Source organism: Papio anubis, chromosome 15 (assembly GCF_008728515.1).
Source record: "Papio anubis isolate 15944 chromosome 15, Panubis1.0, whole genome shotgun sequence".
NCBI lineage: Eukaryota > Metazoa > Chordata > Mammalia > Primates > Cercopithecidae > Papio > Papio anubis.
In genome coordinates, this window is record NC_044990.1 from 78,775,844 (window position 1) to 78,797,121 (window position 21,278).

Here is a 21,278-nt window from a genome sequence, read left to right on the forward strand (position 1 = left end):
TTTATTTTGATCCTACTGTATGAGCTGAGTGGAAGACAGAATAGCCTGATTATTGCCAGAGAATTTCTCTGTTCCCTGCAATGATTCCAGAAGCTCTTGCACACTTCATCAGTATTATTGTAATTCTTTGGCTGCAGGATATTTGGCAGCTGTTGCACCCCACTGGCAAATCCTATTCATACTTCTTTCCCATTCACCACTGCCATTGGAGAATTGATTTCTCTCTCCTCTACCCTAACCTTTCCCAATTCATTTTGGATTGTTCAATGTGAAACATTTTAATTTCATATCATACAGCTATTCAGCTTACAGTCCCTTTTTTAACCTGTCACCAGGGTAACAGCATAGCATGCTTTCTTTAGGCAATCAAGTTTTTATTTCACATGCTTAATGTTGCATTAAATGTTTGCATTTTGTTTAACCCCCTTTAAATACTTTGAACTCTGGATATGTTTTATAGGATAATGAAATCCTTGATTTTTGAATTGAAACTAAATCAGCACCATCAGTGCATATATAATAAAATGTCAAAAGATTAATTTACATAATACAAAGATTATTATTAAAAACCCAAGTTAGCTGATCTGTGTAAGGCAATTTTCTGTAGGTAATGGAGGAATATTTGTATATATTATAATATTTGTGTTCAGCCTTGTTCCAAAAAAGGATTTAAAAGTCGTTTAGAGATTGTCAGTGAGATAAGTATGAAACTTAAAAGAGGAATATAGATTTGGTGCAAATGGGAAAATATATCTTTTGTACCCATTACTTGATTTTTCAGTATAATGCTTTTTTCTCTGTTCGTATATATGAAGATTTGGTTACTTGATTTTTCAGTATAATGCTTTTTTCTATATTTGTATATATGAAGACCATAATGATTTATGCATGTGGCAATGGGTGAAGTAATGAGATGTACTAGAGGGAGATTAGGCATTTTTTCTAGGAGACCAGTGTGGGCATTATGTGCTTTAACATCTCTTCATCAGTTTACTTTAGAACTACCTTTTCCTTAAAATAAATAATTTAATAATAATAGATTATTGAAGATAAAAATGCATATGTTTAGATAGTGATTATTTGGCTTGAATTGGATAGACCTCAGTTTCCTTTTATGGAGCTACCTAGTCATCTTTTCAGCCTTATCCCCAATAATACGTTCAATGAAATTTGTTCTGTGAATAAATCCTGTGATATTTGGAAAATACTAAGAAATGTGTAAGACAAGGTAGAGCACAGACTAGCAAACCATGTTGTTTGAAAGCATTGTTGTTTTCAAGGGTATTGTCAGTATACTAGCTGTTTCAATGTTCTTATATTCCATTATACAATCAACAAAGCTTTCACATTAATCTACAGGGTAAACACTGATTTAAGCTACCTGTTCTTTTCTTTTAAACCATCTTTTAATAAGTTCTTTTTTTACAATAAATGTGTGTTTATTATCTTATTCTTGATTTTTGTTTTCTTTGGAAATTCTGGTTTCTTACAGTGTATCAGACTATTCAGAAATGTTGAGTATTCATATGCAACTAGTGGCCCTGAATGTAGATAACATTAGTCTAGATGACCAGTGTTCTGATCATCCACAAACATCACCTTCTTTCAGTAAGTTTCTCAATATATATTTTAATGGTGATAAGCTTTTACCTTCAGAGTTAAAGTTATCAGATCATTCCAAAAATAACAAATAGTACTCCATGTGATAAGATGCATGTGCTGGCTGGGCGTGGTGGCTCACACCTGTAATCCCAGCACTTTGGGAGGCCGAGGCGGGCGGGTCACGAGGTCAAGAGATCGAGACCATCCTAGCTAACACGGTGAAACCCCGTCTCTACTAAAAATACAAAAAAATTAGCCAGACATGGTGGTGGGTGCCTGTAGTCCTAGCTAATCGGGAAGCTGAGGCAGGAGAATGGCATGAACCCAGGAGGCGGAGCTTGCTGTGAGCCGAGATCGTGCCACTGCACTCCAGCCTGAGTGACAGATCAAGACTCTGTCTCAAAATAATAATAATAATAAAACCATGTGCTTACAATAATAATGAAACAGTCTTTGAGCTTTAGGAACTGTAACATCAAATGGGATAGATAGACATGGAGCAGATAGTTAACTATTCTGAAGAATATCGAAGGGGAAAAGTCCAGATTGTTGTCCTGAGGAAGGGGAAGGAATCTCATTTCCAGATTTTCCACATAATTTTATCTAAGATGTCAGTTTTCAACAAAGAGTTATAAGACGTGTAATGCAACATGAAAGTGTGGCTCATTCACAGGATAAAAATAAGCCAATAGAAATGTCCAGGAGAGGCCGGGCGCGGTGGCTCAAGCCTGTAATCCCAGCACTTTGGGAGGCCGAGATGGGCGGATCACGAGGTCAGGAGATCGAGACCATCCTGGCTAACACGGTGAAACCCCATCTCTACTAAAAAAAAAAATACAAAAAACTAGCCGGGCGAGGTGGCGGGCACCTGTAGTCCCAGCTACTCGGGAGGCTGAGGCAGGAGAATGGCGTGAAGCCGGGAGGCGGAGCTTGCAGTGAGCTGAGATCCGGCCACTGCACTCCAGCCTGGGCGACAGAGCGAGACTCCGTCTCAAAAAAAAAAAAAAAAAAAAAAAAAAAAAAGAAATGTCCAGGAGAGAGCCTAAATTTTGGACTTACCACACAGCAACCTTAAAAAACCTGTTGTAAATACATTCAAGAACTAAAGGAAATGAGGAATGAAGAAATAAAGGACAGTATGGCAATGATGTTTCACTAATCACAATATCACAATATCAATAGTGATGTTTCACTATTCACAATATCAATAGAGAGAAATGATAAAATAGCAAATAAAAATTTTTGAGATGAGAAGTATAATACCTAAAGTGAAAAAGTACATTAGATGGACTCAACAGTAGATTTGAGCTAGCAGAAGAAACAATCTGCAGATTTGAAGATAAGTCGATTAAGATCATCCAGTGTGAAGAACAGAAAGAAAAATGGAAAAACAACAACAACAACAAACCCCAAGAGCCTCAGAGATTTAACATACATGTACTGGGAGTCCCAGAAGAAAAGGAGAAAGAAACAAAAACAATATCTAAAGAAATCATGGTCAAAAATGCCTTAAATTTCCTGCTCATTCAAGAAGCTTCATAAACTCCAAGTAGAATAAACTCAAAGAGATCCACACCTACACATATCATAGTCAAACTGTCAAAAACCAAAAAGAATCTTGGAAACAGCAAGAGTAAAATGATTCATCACGTAAAAGGATCCTCCACAAGACTAGGAGCTCACTTTTCATCAGATACCATGAAAGCTAGAAGAGAAAGGGATTTTATACATAAAGTGCTCAGGGAAAAATGCCAACCAAAAATCTTATGGGTAACAAAACTGCCCTTTCAAATGACATGATAACATTCCCAGGTAAACAAAACCTGAGAGAATTTGTAAGACCTGCACTACAATAAATACAAAAGGAAGTTCTTAAGACTGGAATGAAAGGATACTGAACAGTAACTTAAATACACATGAAGTTATTAAGAGCACTGGTAGGCTGGGCATGGTGGCTCACGCCTGTTATCCCAGCCCTTTGGGATGCCAAGGTGGGTGGATCACCTGAGGTAAGGAGTTAGAGACCAGCCTGGCAAACATGGTGAAACCTCATCTCTACTAAAAAAACAAACACACAAAAAAATTAGCCAGGCATGATGGTACATGCCTGTAATCCCAGCTACTTGGGAGGCTGAGGCATGAGAATTGCTTAAACCCAGGAGGTAGAGGTTGCAGTGAGCCGAGATCATGCCACTGCACTCCAACCTGGGTGATAGAGCAAGACTCTGTCTCCACCAAAAAAAAAAAAAAAAAAAAAAGCACTGGTTAAGAGAACTACATTGGTAAACATAAAATAAATGTGTTATTTACTTTGTAAGTTTTTTTTCCTTTTCTGATTTAAAAGGTGACTGTGTAATGTAATAATTGTAAATTATTGTGGTGTTGGGCACACCATGTACACAGGGTAATTTGTATGACAATTAGAAGACAAAGGAGGGTGGAACAAATGAAGCTATGTTGGATGTCATTTTCTATATACTATTCCAATTAAGTTAGCATCAACCCAAATGATATTGTTTAAAGGTAAGGTGATAATTGTAATGCCCAGGGTAACCACTAAGAAAAATAACTTTAAAAAGTGGTAATATTAGTAAAAGAAAAATCAAGGGAATTAAAATGAGACAATAGAAAACGTTGATTTAAAATAAGGCAATAATAAAGGAATAGAGGGAGAAAAAAGATATGACATATAGAAAGTGAAAAGCAAAATGGTAGATGTAAATCCTACCTGACGGATAATTGATTATATTAAATGCAAATGGCTTAAGCTTGTCAAGAGCAGATACTGACAGAATAGATTTAAAAATATGATCAAACCATATGCTTTACAGGAGACACACTTTAGAGTCAAAGGCATAAATAGGTCAGTTGTAAAAGGATGGAAAAAAGTATCAGACAGACATTGTATTTGTAATATTATTATCACCATTTTATTATCAATAATGCTGATATCAGACAAAATAGCCTTCTTTTTATTTTTTGAGATAGAGTCTTGCTCTGTCACCCAGGCTGGAGTGCAGTGGCATCATAGGTCACTGCAAGCTCAAACTCCTGGGCTCAGGTGATTCTCCTGCCTCAGCCTCCTGAGTAGCTGGGACTACAGGGCATGCCCTAACATTTGGCAATTTTTTTTTTTTAATAGAGATGAGGTCTTGCTATGTTACCCGGGCTAGTTTTGAACTCCTGGGCTCAAGTAATCCTCCCACCTCAGCCTCCTGAAGTCCTGGGATTTTAGGCATGAGCCAACACACCCAGACTTTTTTGTATTTTTTTTTTCTTCAAGAGACAAGGTCTTGCTCTGTCACTCAAGCTAGAATGCAGTGGTGTGATTATAGCTCATTGCTGCTTCTATTTCCTGAGCTCATGTGATTCTTCTGCCTTAGCCTCCCAAGTGACTAGGACTACAGGTGTACCCCACCACGCCCAGCTAATTTTAAAAAGTATTTTTAGAGGTAGGTTTTTCCTTTATTGCCCAGGCTGGTCTTGAACTCCTGACCTCAAATGGCTGGACTCAAGTGATCCTTCCGCCTCAGCCTTCCAAGTAGCTGGGATTATAGGCATGAGCTGCGAAGACAAAATATTGTTCAAGACAAAATTATTGCTAGAGACAGGGATATTTTGTAATGATAAAAGAGTCAGTCCATCAGAAAGCCATAACAAGTATATACATATACCTACCTAATAACATAGTTCCCAAAAATGTGAAGCAAAACTGACACAAAGAGAGAAATAGACAATTCCGCAATACGTCACTTTGAAAAATGGGTAGAACAACTAGACAGAATATCAGCAAGGAAGTAAAAGTGTTGGACCGCCCTATAGACCAAATAGACCTAACAGAAATCTCTAGAATAATCTCTCCAATGACAGCAGAATATACCTGTCTCAAGTGCCTGTGTAACATTCTCCAGGCTAAACCATATTTACCATACCATAGCATACCATTTACTAGGCCATAAAATAGGCCTCAATAAATTTACTAGAATTGAAATCATACAAAGTATGTTTTCTGACAAATTAAATGAAATTAGAAAACAACAAGGAAAATGTGAGAAGTTCATACATATGTGGAATTAAGCAGTGTACTACCAAATAACCAATAGATTTAAAAATTTACAGAGGAAACTAGAAAATATTTTGTGGTTAATATAAACAACACATCTAAAAACGTGTGGGCCGCACATAAAGCAGTGCTTAGAGGGAAATTGAGAGCTGTAAGCACATGTATTAAAAAAAGAAGAGGCCAGGCACAGTGGCTCACATTTGTAATCCTAGCTCTTTGGGAGGCTGAGGCGAGCAGATTGTTTGAGCCCACTAGTTCGAGACCAGCCTAGGCAACATGGTGAAACCCCATCTCTACAAAAAATACAAGAATTGGCCGGGCGCGGTGGCTCAAGCCTGTAATCCCAGCACTTTGGGAGGCCGAGACAGGCGGATCACGAGGTCAGGAGATCGAAACCATCCTGGCTGACACGGTGAAACCCCGTCTCTACTAAAAAATACAAAAAACTAGCCGGGCGAGGTGGCGGGCGCCTGTAGTCCCAGCTACTCGGGAGGCTGAGGCAGGAGAATGGCATGAACCTGGGAGGCGGAGCTTGCAGTGAGCTGAGATCTGGCCACTGCACTCCAGCCTGGGCCACAGAGCGAGACTCTGTCTCAAAAAAAAAAAAAAAAAAAAATACAAGAATTTGCTGAGTATGGTGGCACGTGCCTGTAGTCCCTGCTACTTGGGAGGCTGAGGTTGGGGGATTGCTTGAACCCGGGAGGCAGAAGTTGCAGTGAGCCAAGATCGTACTGCTGTACTCCAGCCTGGGTGGCAGAGTGAGACCCTATCTCGAAATGAAAGAAGAAATAAACCTGGGTGTGGGTTTGGTGGCTCACACCTGTAATCCCAATTCTTTAGGAGATTGAGACTGGAGGATCACTTTAGCCCAGAAGTTTGAGACCCCGTCTCTACACATAATAATAATAATAATAATAATAATAATAATAATATCACTGGGTGTGGTGGCACACACCTGTAATCCCGGCTACTCAGAAGGCTGAGGGGAGGATTGGTTGAGCCCAGGAAGTCAGGGCTGTAGCAGTGAGCCGAGATCATGCCACTGCACTCCAGCCTGGCTGACAGAGTAAGACCTTGTCTCAACAAAGAAAGAAAGAGAGAGAGCGAGCGTGAGCAGGGGGAGGAGGGAGGGAGGGAGGGAAGGAAGGACGGAAAGAAGGAAAGAAGGAAAGGAAGGAAGGGAGGGAGGGAGGAAGGGAGAGAAGGAAAGAAAGGATCAATTACCTTATTTTCCATTTTAGGAAACATGGAAAAATAGAGCAAACAAAAGCAGAGGGAATAAAATACTGAAACCTGGCCGGGCGCGGTGGCTCAAGCCTGTAATCCCAGCACTTTGGGAGGCCGAGGCGGGTGGATCACGAGGTCAGGAGATCGAGACTATCCTGGTTAACATGGTGAAACCCCGTCTCTACTAAAAATACAAAAAACTAGCCGGGCGTGGTGGCGGGCGCCTGTAGTCTCAGCTACTTGGGAGGCTGAGGCGGGAGAATGGCGTGAACCCGGGAGGCGGAGCTTGCAGTGAGGAGATCACGCCACTGCACTCCAGCCTGGGAGACACAGCGAGACTCCGTCTCAAAAAAAAAAAAAAAAAAAAAAAAAAAAAAAGATACTGAAACCTGGAGTAGAAATAAATGAAATAGATACTAGAAAACAATAGAGGAAATCAATAAAAGCAAAATGTGTTTGTTGGAAAGATCACAGACATGACAAACCTACAGATAGGCTGACCAAAAGAAAAAGAAAAGTCAAATTGTAAAATCAGGAATAATAGGGGGTATGCCTACTGACCTTACAGAAATTCAAATGATCATAAGGGAATACTATGAACAATTGTTTGCCAATAAACAAGATAACTTAGATAAAATGGAGAAATTCATAGAAAGATACTGACTGCCAACACTTTCTCAAGAGAAAGTAGGAAATCCGAATAGACTTATCATAAGTAAAGAGATTTAACTAATCATTGCAAAACTTCTTAGAAAGAACTCAGGACCAGATGACTTCACTGGTTAAAACAGTTAAAGGAAAATTACTTAATACTAATCCTCACACGCTCTTCCAAAATCCCAATTTACAAGACCAATATTATCATGATTCCAAAACCAGATAACGTCATTGCAAGACGAAAACTAAAGGCGGATATCCTTCATAAGTATTAATGCAAAAATAACCAACCAAATAGTGGCAAACTGAATCCAAGAACATATACAGTGATATACATCATAACCAAATGAGGTTTCTCATAGGGGATGCAAGACTGGTTTAACATACAAAAGTCAATCAATGCGATACATCATATTAATAGAATAAGAGACAAAAACCACAGGATTATCTCAAATGCAAAAAAAAAAAAAAAATCTGACAAAATCCAACAGCTTTTAATTATGAAAAACACTCAGCCTACTCGGAATAGAAGGCAACTTCCTCAGACTGATGAGGAGCATCTATAATAAACCCACACCTGAAAATAAGGGCATCTAGATTGGAGAGAAGTCAACTTATCTCTTTTTGCAGATGACATGATCTTATATGTAGAAAATCTTGAGGAATTCACAAACAAATCTCTTAGAACTAATGAGTCCTGGAAGGATATAGGATACGAGAATGATATGCAAATATCAATTTTTGTTTTTATATAGTGGTGTTGTACAAGGCAAAAATTAAATGAACAAAACAACTCTATATAGCACCAAAAAGTATACAATACTTAAATATAAATTTTTAAAAAAGAAATGCAATACTTGAACACTGAAAACTATAAAATGTTGTTCAAATAAAGATGACCTAAATGAAACACACCCTATGTTTTGAATCAGAAGACCTAATATTGATCACCAAACTGATCTACAGATTCAGCGCAATCCTTACTAAAATCCCAGCTGCATTATTTTTGGAAAAATAGACATCTGATTCCAAAATTCATATGAAAATGCCTTTGCATTGTAAAAGAGGAATAAAGTTCAGAGGCTCCTACTTCCCGATTTCAAAACAGTACAGAGCTACAATAATCAAGACAAAGTGGTACTGGTATAAGGATAGACATGTTGATCAATGGAATAGAATCGAGACTCCAGAAATAAATTGTTATACTTACAGTCATTTGAGTTCAATAAGGGTAGGAAGAAAATTCAATGAGTTAAGATTAATCTTTTCAGTAAATTCTGCTTGGGCAATTGGATATGCACATGTAAAAGAATGAAGTTGGTCTCCTTCCTCACACCATACATAAAAATGAACTTTAAGAATCATAGACCTAAATGTAAGAGCTCATACAACAAAATTCTTAGAGGAAACCATAGGAGTTAATCTTTGTTCCGTTTGGTCAGGTAATGATTTCTTACATAAGATGTCAAAAGTACAGGCAACAAAAGAAAAATTAGATAAATTGGACTTCAGAATTTAAAACTTGTGCTTTAAAGGACATGATGAAGAAAGTGAAAAGACATCCCTCAAAATGGGAGATAATATTTGCAAATCATGTATATTTAATAGTGTCCTTTATCTAGTATAGGGAATTCTTACAACTTAATAATAGAACAAATGATCCAATTAAAAGATGGGCAAAGGACATGAATTAAAAATTTTTCAAAAAAGATATAGAAATGACCAGTAAGCCCATAAAAGGTGCTCTGTATCATTAGTTGATAGGAAAATGTAAGTCATAACCACAATGAAATACCACTTCACACCCACAAGGATGGCTACAATCAAATACACAATAAATAGTTGGTGAAGATGTGGAAAAATGGGAACCATTACATGTTCCTCATGGGAATTTGTGACTACAGTGATATGAATTTGGAAATAATTTGACAGATTCTTAAAATACTAGATAACCACATGACCTAGCTATTCCACTTCTTGGTATATACCCAAGGGAAATGAAACCTTGTGTCCACAGAAATGTTGTACACAAATGTTTATAGTGGCATTTGTCATTATAGCCAGTGGAAACAACCCTAATGTCCTTCAAATGATGAATTAGTGTTTAATAGTAAATAAAATGTGGTATGTTCATAGAATGGAATATTTTTCAGCAATAAAAATAAATGAGGTATTGATATTTTCTACAACATGGATGAATTTTGCAAAAATGCTAAATGAAATAATTCAGTCAAAGTAGATCACAAATTTTCCCAGAATAAGCAAAGCTATAGAAACTGAACGTACATAACAGTTGCTTAGGGCTGTGGAGGGGAATGTAGAGTAACTGCTGTCGTATCTACTGTTTCCCTTATGAGGCAATGAAAACATTTTAAAGTTGCTTGTGGGGATGGTTGCATAACTCTGTGAATATACTAAAAACCATTAACTTGTTCACTTCAGATGGGTTAAATATATGATATGTGAATTTCATCTCAAACTGTTTAAAATGTTTATCGTCTGTTACGCATTTTATGTTTAAGAATTTGTTTTCCTAATGGTATAATAGAAATTTAAATTTTAGGAATTAAATGAGGCATTTCTTCCTTCTAATTTGATGGAGTCTTTAAGAGTATTTCTTTTCAAATTGTAAAATATGTTTCTATGTCTGCTCTCAATTTAGTTCAAGAGTAGGTTTTGGGGGTAGCAATGTCAAGTGTTCCTGGGCTACCACCTGGAAGGTGGAAGTAGTAAATGTATGTGAACCCCCATTCTTCCGTCCTTTCTTTCCTCTTCGCCTTGAAATGCAAGTGACATAAAGTTAAAACAACACAGAAAAGTTTCAGTTCCTACAATGGCAGTGTGGTGTATTTTCAATGAATTCCTTTCCAGATAAATAATTATAAACTCTGGACAAAATATAAAACACAACTATTTGAAGGCTGTCGATGTACAACTGAATACGACCCCTAAAAGAAGAAAACTACACCAGTGAGATGCACATATATGTGGCCTTTCTTCTGAAAGCAGTCACTATTGCATGCATTAAGGCATGGCTGGAACTCAGTTATTGGTTTTAGGTCTCAGAGAGTGATGTTCAATGTTGTCAGAACTGCTGGAAATTAAGCAGGGATATAATGGCGAAAAGGGAGCAACAGAGTGAAGAGTTCCATATGTGAATTCAGGTTCTCTCAAGTTGTTGGCTGACCCTAGAAATGTGCGTAACGAAGACCCCAGGGATCCCAGACGATCCCAGACCTGCTGGAATGCTGAGTGAACTGAGCTAAAATTTCAGTTGCCTACCATGGTTATGATAATGTTGGAATCTGAATCTCATCAATTCGAGATACTTGTAAACACCTTGAGCTTTCCATTAAAACCCTGGAAGGATCATGCCTTGGGAGAAAAGACTGTTTCTGGAATAAACAGTTTGGACTTTTTATTTATCGAGAGCAAAACCAAATAGTTCCTAGCACAACATAAAAGTGAGCCTCCACAACTTCAGGACTAGTAACGAGTAATTTAACTGCCTGCTGTAATAAAAATCCGTACTTTTCAGAGGGAGATAACATGGTGAGTGAAGTCCAACAACATCCCCACAATACAGTTTACAATAAACATTTACTTGGCTTGCAGTTTAAGAATAAAGACAACTGTAATTGAGAGGAAAAGCAGTCAACAGAAATCAACCGTGAGATTACAAAAATGTTTGTTTCATGGGTAAAAGCTTTAAAGTAGCTATTAAAATCATTTTCAAGTATTAAAGATGAAAATGAGGGGAAAATAGGGAATATCAGCATAGAGATTGAAATTAAAACACATTACTAAGTGGAAATTCAAGATCTAAAATGTCCTGTATCTGCAATAGATAATTTGCTGGATAGGCTGAAAAGCATACTGGTGATGGCAGAAGAAGGAATAGGTAACCTTGAAGATAGAATAAGAGAGATTATGCAATCTGAAAAAAGAGAAGGAAAAATATGTTTTAAAAAATTGAAGAGACACAAAAGGACAAAGGAAACTTTTGGAGGTAAAATATGTGTATTACCTTGATTGTGGTGGTAGTGTAATGACTGTATGCGTATGTCCAAACCAATCAACTTGTGTGCATTAAACATGCAGTTTTTTAAATGTCAAATACACCTCAATAAAGCTGTTTAGCCGAGGTGGGCAGATCACCTGAGGTCAGGAGTTCGAGACCAGCCTGGCCAACATGGTGAAACCCTGTCTCTACTAAAAATACAAAAAAATTTGCCAGGTGTGGTGGTGTACGCCTGTATTCCCAGCTACTAGGGAGGCTGAGGCAGGAGAATCACTTGAACCTGGGAGCTGGAGGAGGTTTCAGTGAGCCGAGATCGTGCCACTGCACTCCAGCCTGGGCAACAGAGCAAGACTCCTCAAAAAAAAAAAAAAAAAAAAAAGCTGTTTAAAAAAAAAAGGAAGACAGCCTTGGTGACTTGTGGGCACTGTCAGTTATCAGGAAGCATGTATTAGGAAGTACAAAAGGAAAGGCTAGAGAGTGAAGAAATTTCAGAAAAAATATTTAATGTTGTCTTCTTAAGATTGGGAACAAGACAAAGTTGTCTGTTATTATCATGTTTATTCAGTATTATCCTGGAGATCCTAGCCAGTGCAGTTGGAAAAAAAAGAATAAAAGGCATAGAAATCAGAAAGGAAGAAATAATGTAAATGTTCTATTTACAGAGGACATAATTGTTTGCATAGAAAGCCTCATAGGAATCTATAAAACTGTTGCTGGAACTAACAAATTTAGCAAGATCACAGGATAAAAAGGCAATCAAATACAAGTTGTGTTTGAATAAAGTAGCAACAATGAGAAAATGAAAATTAAAGTTTCACTTAACAGCAGAAAAATACTCAGGCAAAGCAAACAACCTCACTAGTTAGAGTAGGAAGGCATGCAAGAAATAACAGAGCCTAATGATTGCAAAGGAAGCTTTCCACACCTTACTTGTGTGGAAAGAAACTCTAAGGAGTCTGCCATACAATGAATAAAACTATTCATTTTATATAATAGGTATAAATAGGTGGAACAGGGGACTTGTAGGCAGTGAGACTACTCTGTATGATACTGTCATTCTGGGCACATTTCATTATATATTTGTCAAAACCCACAAAAATAGGCATAAAGTTAACAAAAGAGATTCATGACTACCACACTTTACGAGATAAATTAAAAATCAAAAGAAGTAAGAGTTATATCCTGCTCATGGACTGGAAGAGAAAATGTTAAGATGTCACTTCTCTCTACAGTAATACAGATTCAACGCAGTCCCAATCGTAATTCTATTGAGATTGTATCTCAGGGAGGATGTGGAAGAAGTTGGCACATTGGTTTTGAAGTTTCTATGGAAATGCAAAGGAACCTTGTATTAGTCCATTTTCACCCTGCTAATAAAGACATGCCTGAGACTGGACAATTTACAAAAGAAAGAAGTTTAATTGAACTTACAGTTCCACATGGCTGAGGAGGCCTCAGAATCATGGTGGAAAACGAGGAGGGGCAAGTCACGTCTTATGTGGATGGCAACAGGCAAAAAGAGTTTTGTGCAGGGAAACCCCCGTTTTTTTTTTTTTTTTAAATCATCAGATCTCGTGAGACTACTTCACTATCATGAGAACAGGGCAGGGAAGACCTGCCCCCATAACTCAGTCACCTCCCACTGTGTCCCTCCCACAACACATGGGAATTCAAGATGAGATTTAGGTGGGGACACAGCCAAACCATGTCAGACCTAGAATAGCTGAGAGGAGCAAAGTTGCAGTACTTGGTCTACAGATTTTCCTGAAATGACCTCACGCCTGTCTCCTACCACACAGGAAAGTTAGAGATGCATCATAGATAGATCTACATGTAAAACTTCTAAACCATGTGAGTATATCTTCTGAACCTTTGTATATAGGTAAAAAACTTCTTAGCAAGGACACAAAGCACTAAACATAAAAGGAAAAATTAATGAGTTAGATTTTGTTAATATTAAAAACTTCCATTAAAACTGCAAAAAGATACCACTACATACCTATTAGAATGTCTAAAATCCAGAACACTGACCACCACGTGCTGCCGAGGATGTGGAGCAACAGGAGCTCTCATGCATTGCTGGTGGGAGTGCAAAATGGTAAGCCGCTTTAGAAGACAGTTTGGCAGTTTCTTACACAGCACAATCTTACCATATAATCAGGGAGTGGTGCTCCTTGGTATTTACCAAAATGAGTTGGAAACATAGGCACACACTAAAACCTGTGTGTGAATGTTTATAGCAGCTTTATTCATAATTGCCAAAACTGAGAAGCGATGTCCTTCAGTAGGTGAGTGGATAAACTGGTACATCCATACAGTGGAATATTAGTTAGCAATAAAAAGAAATGAGCTACCAAGGCATGAAAAGACAGAGTGGAAACAAATACATATTGGTACGGGGAAAAAACTCCTCTGAAAAGGCAGCATTCTGTATGATTCCAGCGCTAAGGGACACTCCGGAAAAGGCAAACCTGTGGGAAAAAGCTCCTCTGAAAAGGCAGCATTCCGAATGATTCCAGCGCTAAGGGACACTCTGGAAAAGGCAAACCTGTGAAGATTGTGAGATAGTGATTGCCGAGCATTCAGGGGAGGGAGCGGGGAATAAATAGGTGGAACAGGGGACTTGTAGGCAGTGAGACTACTCTGTATGATACTGTCATTCTGGGCACATTTCATTATATATTTGTCAAAACCCACAGAATGTGTCACACAGAGTGAACCTTAATGTATGGACTGTAGTTAACAGTGACGTATTGATATTGGCTTATCAATTGTAACAAATACACCACACAAATGCAAGATGTTCATAATAGAGGAATTCATGTGGGGGAGGGTGTGTGGGGAAATTGAAATTTTGTTGAGTTTTTGTCAACCTAAAACTTCTTTAAAAAATAATGTCATAATTTTTTTAAAAATCTGCTGAAGGAAAGACATTGTTAAGAAAATTCATAAGCAAATCACAGAGGAGGAGAATACTTAAACCTGACAAAGGCCTTGTATCCAAAATAAAGAACTTTCACTAATCAATAAAAATAAGGCCAATGACCTAGTAAAAATGGGCAAAAACTTGAATATAAATGGCCACTGAGCACCATGAGGTCCTCAGCATTACTAGTCGTGGGGGAAATATACATTAAACTGTGATAGGATGCGGTTTCCCAGTCTCTAGCCTGGCTAGAATTAGAAAGACTGACAATGCCAAATGGTGGCAAGGATGTAGAGTAACTCATTGCTATGGGAACATAGAAATGTTGCAGTCTTTTGGAAAACAGTTTAGCAACTCATATAAAATTAAACCTACATTTAGCTTACGACTTCTACTCCCTAGATTTTTTACCCCACAAGAAATGAAGACATACCTCTTTAAGGGGAGAAAAAACAACCATGTACAAAGAATATCTACAGTGGCTTTGTTTGTAACAGCCCCGAACTGGAAACCACCAAATAGCCATCCACAGAAGGATGAACTCATTTTGGTGTGCTGGTGCAATAAAATACTTCCCAGCAAGAAAAAAAGGATGAACTATTCCACAACATGGATGCACCTCAGAAACACTATATTGGTCAAAAAAGCCACAGTTTTTCTTTGAGTCTGTTCATGTGAAGCTCAGAACAGGCAAGCATAATCTCTGGTTGACTGTTAGTGACAGACAGGCAGAGCCAAGTGCCTGGAAGGGTGAATGATGGAACTTAAGATCTTGGAATTTGACTGTATGTTAGTTTTGTAAGAGTAAAATTTTAAAAAAGTAACAGTTGCTGAAACAAAAGAGGGATTTCAGATATTTCTGCACCAAATTATGGTAACAATAATAACTAATTTAGCATTTATGTGCCAAATACTGCTCTAAGCATTTTATACCTTTTATCTCATGTGAGCAGCATATGGGTTAGGCATTCTTATTATCTTTGTCTTGCTGATAAGGAAACTGAGGCACAAGAAGGCTAAGTGAGTTGTGGATGGAGGTCACACAGCTTTTGCAGGTCTGCACTTGGTCAGTGAGACATGGGGTCTGCTGGGGTGACAGCTGTGCCACAGTGCCTTTCCTGGCTGAGCATGCCCAGTGTCTAAATTGAGAACCTTAAGCCCTTATCGGTGGAAGAAGGAAAGGGAGTATGCATACTATTTAAATATCTGAGATTGTGAGTAACATTACGTATTCTATCCTAGATTCAGATGTCATTTGTGTAATTATTTGTAATGCTAATAACACCAAACTTGGGGGTGTTCCCTATTTCTCAGCATGATTATGTGATACAGACTCTTCCACACAGTCTCATATATTTGAACATACACATTTTCAATTGCATGTAGGCAGAATTCTAATCCTCCTCTATGCCAGTTCCTAGCTTTGAAGAGGTTCTCTGAAAATGCTGCTTTTATCTTTCTTCTGCAGTGATGAACTTTAATGTTGGAGTGTTGTAAGTTCTCACATAATAAGGCTTAGATTTTTGTTTGGTTTGGCAGTAGACTTCTGTTTAAAATTCCTTTAATCTGTTCATTCCATGCTTTTTATATTCATTTTAATAACTGATGGCTCTGTGAAGAATTTTTTTTTAAATTTATTGCACTAGTAAAAAACTACTAAAACTTGTACTTAACTCTTCCTCCGTCTCAACATGCTAAAAGTGAGTTTTCCAGTGAATTGCTGAATTTTTATCTTCCCTGGGAGTTGTTCCTCCCCTTCCCCAACCCTGGGGAAATAAGAAACAATTCATATACTAGATCTAAAGTTTCATTAAAATTGCTTATGCCCTGTCTCAGGCATTTTAAGTGGGCCATCTGTCTAAACATCTCTCTCTCTTTTTTTTTTTCTGATCATTTCCTCGACTTATTCATGAGCCATGGGAGGGCTCCTTTGTAGTCTCCATGTAGCTGGTTCTGTCTACCCCCACTGAATACATCTATGTGCTTGCATAACATATCTTTTCACTGTGCTGGAAATTCTCTGAACTTGGTTCAGATGAATGGCCCACTTTCTGAAGGCCTTTTTCTTCCTGCAAAGATTTGTATGCAGAAACTGACCTCAGTGGCTATGGAATGCAGCATATTATTCTCGATCATTTTATAGCCCACCCACTGTGAAAGTTATGATGAAGCATTTCTTAATGATTCCTTGACCATTAGCATTGTTTTAACTCAGTATTTTACTTCTAAAAAGGTGATGGCACAATCAAAACCCAGCTTTTTTGAGTGTCTGATAATTATGGTTTAAAATGCTTGTAATCCTTTCTAACTGAAGATGCTGAGAGTTTTTATGTTTATACAGTCTTCTTTTAGAAAATGACATGTAACAGCAAAGTATTTACTCAAAACCTCCCTTTTGAGTAAAATATCCCAGTAAGTTAATGTATTAGTATTAATAGTGACAATCAGCTGACAGTTTTTCACCATCAAATATAAAAAATTTAGTTTTGTTGAGCATATTCATCCTGGCTGGCTGATGATAAACTGGACAGACCTGGGTTAGAGCTATTATTTTGTTTGCTTAGTGAGTCACTGTTTATGTGAATTCTTTTTTACTGGGGTTTTTGGTTTTTGTTTGTTTTTTAAAGAAATAATTGATATCAGCTTTGCAGGTGACTAACAAATTGCACAGATTAAATGTTTGGTCAGATGACAGCATCTTTCACTAGAAATATACTTTGTTAAAGGAAACTGTATCATTACTATGGCGAGTTGAATGAAGTTCTAAGACCTTTTCCCTGTTGTCAGAGAGTTGTTCATGAAAATCTTCTTTGAGACTATTTTGAATTTAATGGATCTGTATAATTCTTTTCTAAACATTTAGAATATAATTATAGGTAATTGTTACTATCATAAATCTGTGCTGGTTAAATTAATAAGAATGTTTCAAAGTAAGAATTATAAATGTGTTTTCAGTGATTTTGCAGAAATAGAGCGTGTATTCTTTCAGGTTTGTATTTTTTTAAATTTATTTATAATTTATTTCTATTGCAGAGCATATTTATATCTGCCAGTTAACTGGCATATATGCCCAACCCATCGATTTTATTTAAAACCAAAACAAAACTAGTTTCAAACTTATGTCAAGCCAGAAGGAATCTTTGTAAATTTTGTTTGTAGAAGAGTGAACTTACAAAGAGATTCCACACTTTTGACTCTTTTTGGTATTTGGAGGTCTTTCACAGTGAAGCCTTTTTCCTATATCCTGTTAACATATCACCCTAAGAGAAATTGTTAGAAAAAGGCTGGGTACTGTCGCTCACACCGGTAGTCTCAGTACTTTGGGAGGACAAAGCAGGAGGATCCCCTGAGGCCAGGAGTTCAAGACCAGTCTGGGCGTCATAGCGAGACCCGCCCCATCTCTTAAAAAAAAAAAACAAACCAGACCTGGTGGTGGCACACACCTGTAATCCCAGCCACTCAGGAGGCTGACGCAGAAGGATCATTTGAGGCCAGGAGTTCGAGACTGCAGTGAACTGTGATAGGGCCACTGCACTCCAGCCATTGTGACAGAGTGAGATCCTGTTTCTTAAAAGGAAAAGAACAAATTGTTAGAAAAGTGCCATTGCGGGAGTTAAGTGTGTAGAAGAAGCAGTAGCTTCTTATCACTTGCCTAGTTCTGATCCACTTTAACAGGTGTAGAAATGTTGGTTCAAACAGATTAAGTTCTCAGTTACATTGCTAGTAGAACAGGCTGAGATTTAGACCTGGATGTTTTAACTCAAAACCCTGTACTCCTTCCATAAGGTCCCTCCTGGGACAAATTATAATATATATGAAACAGATGTGAATCAAAATAAAACAATGGAAAAATAAATAGTACTTAGGTTTTGGAGAGTGGCAACTATATGTCATCACCATCTATAAGGTCCCTTTCTGTGGGAAAATGGGTTCTGGGTTGGAACAGGATGTCAGGATTAACAATGTTCCAATGCCTCTGGAAGCAGAGACTCGTTACATAACAGAAGGGATTCTCAATCCCTACTCCATCAGGCTGCTACAGTTTGAAAATTATTACAGCATATGACATAGATTAAATGGAAGAAAGATCTCTTGAGTTTATGCTATAATTAACGAACAATTGGTGAGGGAGGCAATATTTTCCTTGAAGGATCTGTTAGTGTGAGAAACAGAGAGATGAGATGAGGATCCAAAGTTTCTATAAAGAAAGAGGTTTCAGTTATAGGGGAAGTAAGAATATAGGCCGAGAACTGGGACAACTACTCATAATAAGAGCTAGCATGTATACACCTAATTTAATCAACACATCCCTGTCAATGCAGCTGTTGTTATAATCTTTTATACACAAGGAAACTGAGACAGACAGTTTGCTCTGGGTTTTGTACCAGCTTCTATGAGTCATCAGGGCCTGAAATCAAAAACCACTGTCTGCTCTCTACCTCTTGGTAGCTTGGCTTAAGAGTCTAGCCTAACCAGACAGACAAATCAGAGAATAAGCAGAAATCAAATTGAATGCAAAAGGTGGGTTCTTACTTTTAAGGGCATTGAATGGTAGTTAGGTTAATAAAGATTTAACTTGGTGTGGGGTAGAAAACCATTCAATGATCATGAGCGAGGTAGTAACATAATTCTTGAGGAAAGCACAGATTTAAGAAAGTCAAGTTGCACGGTCGTCTAGATGTGAGGCTGTTTCTGCAATCACAGTACCCCTGTGAGACTGAAGTATTGACCCCATTCGAACTGAGCAAAATGAAGTCTAAACGAGATGATAGGTATAGTCCAGGGACACCCAGGGAGTATCCAGGAGCTTGGGGTACACGCTGCTCCTGTCACACCTGTGCTCTGTCCCCTGGGCAAGTCAGCCTCCCCTTCTGCACATGCTTGGTGCATAGTAGACACGCCTCACATTCTTTTCTACTTATCCCTCATCTCTTTGTCTCCATCCTGTGCTAGGAGCTGGAGATACAAAAATAAGGAATGATTTTGGTATTTTAGGAACCCTCAGGACACTGGGAGACAAACATATAAACAAATAAATGCCTTGTAGAATAAAGGTGCTAAGAAAAAAAAGAAGCAATGCCAGCACAGAAGCCCTCTCTTCCCTTCTTCCTTTCTGTCCAGACCTCCTTTTCTTTCCCTCTCCTCCTCCCCTCCGCACTGTGTGTTGTCTCCCTCAACTCCCCCATACCCCCATTCATTCATACTCTCTTGTGTGAGGCTCTGTCCCCTCAAACAGTTCTCTTCACACTGCCAGAAAGAATCTTCAAGGCCTGTGTTGTACAGTGTGCATTGTTGTTAATGAGTTTTTTTACTTTTATTTTTACTTCTGTGGTATTTAAAACATATCCTTATCTTCAGAATGATGCAGATCAAGAAGTAGTAGATCAAATACAAATATGTATTTAAATTAATAATATTAATCATCCGATATTGAATCTAGAGGTGATTTGATTAGAACTATAGTTTTTATGACTCTGACTTTTTTTAATGCTGAATACATAGAGACTTCTTTTGAAATTTGGTGGGTTTAAATGAAAACATAACTTGGAACATTTTTTCAGAACTGTGGTTTAAGCTGACACCCAGATACTACAAAACGCTGATGTTTCGTGCTGAGTAAATATTACTTCACAAGTATAAATATGCAATACTTAAATTACGTTAATTCTGAAATCATTAAATTTTGTTACTTTAAAAAGTCATGGGAAACATTTATATTCTAAAAATATTTTTGTCTTTGGCTGCTTGATACAGAGTTTCTGAACCATGTAATTCTGATCATATGCAGGAAAAGACCCGTATGATAAGACTAACATTGTTCATAGATATGGAGTCCTTTTTGGGAGTTTTAGGTGATGGGGAAAACCAGGGCTAGAAAAGAAATAGCGTGTAAGTTTCCAAGATGAGGACTGTGTTTTATTTCTCTGTGGTGCCCCAAAACTTAGAGCCAAGTACTTAGTGTTTGTTGAACTCATAAGTCATATAGGGTTTTGTGTGTGTGTGTGTGTGGGGGTGTGTGTGGGGCTGTGCTTTATTTTAGCAAAATTTTGATGTTGTCCTATTATATAATAACATAATAAGTGGGTATCTGAGTAATGTTTAAATTTATTTTTTAAATTTCATGAATTTTTAGTAATAACATTATAAAATAAGTATAGCTTTGTTTTGTTTTGTTTTGTTTTTTTGCAAAATATAATTATATTGGCTGGGCGTGATGGCTCACGCCTGTAACCCCAGCACTTTGGGAAGCTGAGGCGGGCGGATCATGAGGTCAGGAGTTCAAGACCAGCCTGGCCAAAATAGTGAAACCCCATCTCTACTAAAAATACAAAAAATTAGCCAGGTGTGGTGGCGGGTGCCTGTAATTGCAGCCACTTGGAAGGCTGAGGCAGAAGAATCACTTGAACCCGGGAGGCAGAGATTGCAGTGAGCCGAGGTCGCGCCGTTGCACTCCAACCCGGGTGACAGTGTGAGATTTCGTCTCAAAAAAATAATAATAATTAAAAAAAATTATATCCTAGCTAATGTACTAAGGTATTATTCTTCTAATTGACATCATGAAGAAACATTCTATATTATCTTATAAGTAGAATAATGTAGAGAGAGGTTCATTGTTTAATACATTTTTAGTCTCATCACCTATAAAGAACAAAATGATTTTCTAGGCCCGATCATGCTGACTCAGTAATTCATTTTATGTCTCTGAAGCTTAAGGCATGGCATACTTATTCATTTCATTGTAATTTTTTTAAAAAAACTATTTTGAATAGTAACCAAATATT

The 21,278-nt window shown here is 37.7% G+C and overlaps 1 protein-coding gene across 5 annotated transcripts in view; it reads left to right on the forward strand.

Annotated features, from left to right (window-relative positions):
- Positions 1-21,278, forward strand: part of PCCA (propionyl-CoA carboxylase subunit alpha) — a 432,199-nt gene that overhangs the window by 246,874 nt on the left and 164,047 nt on the right. The window lies entirely within an intron of this gene.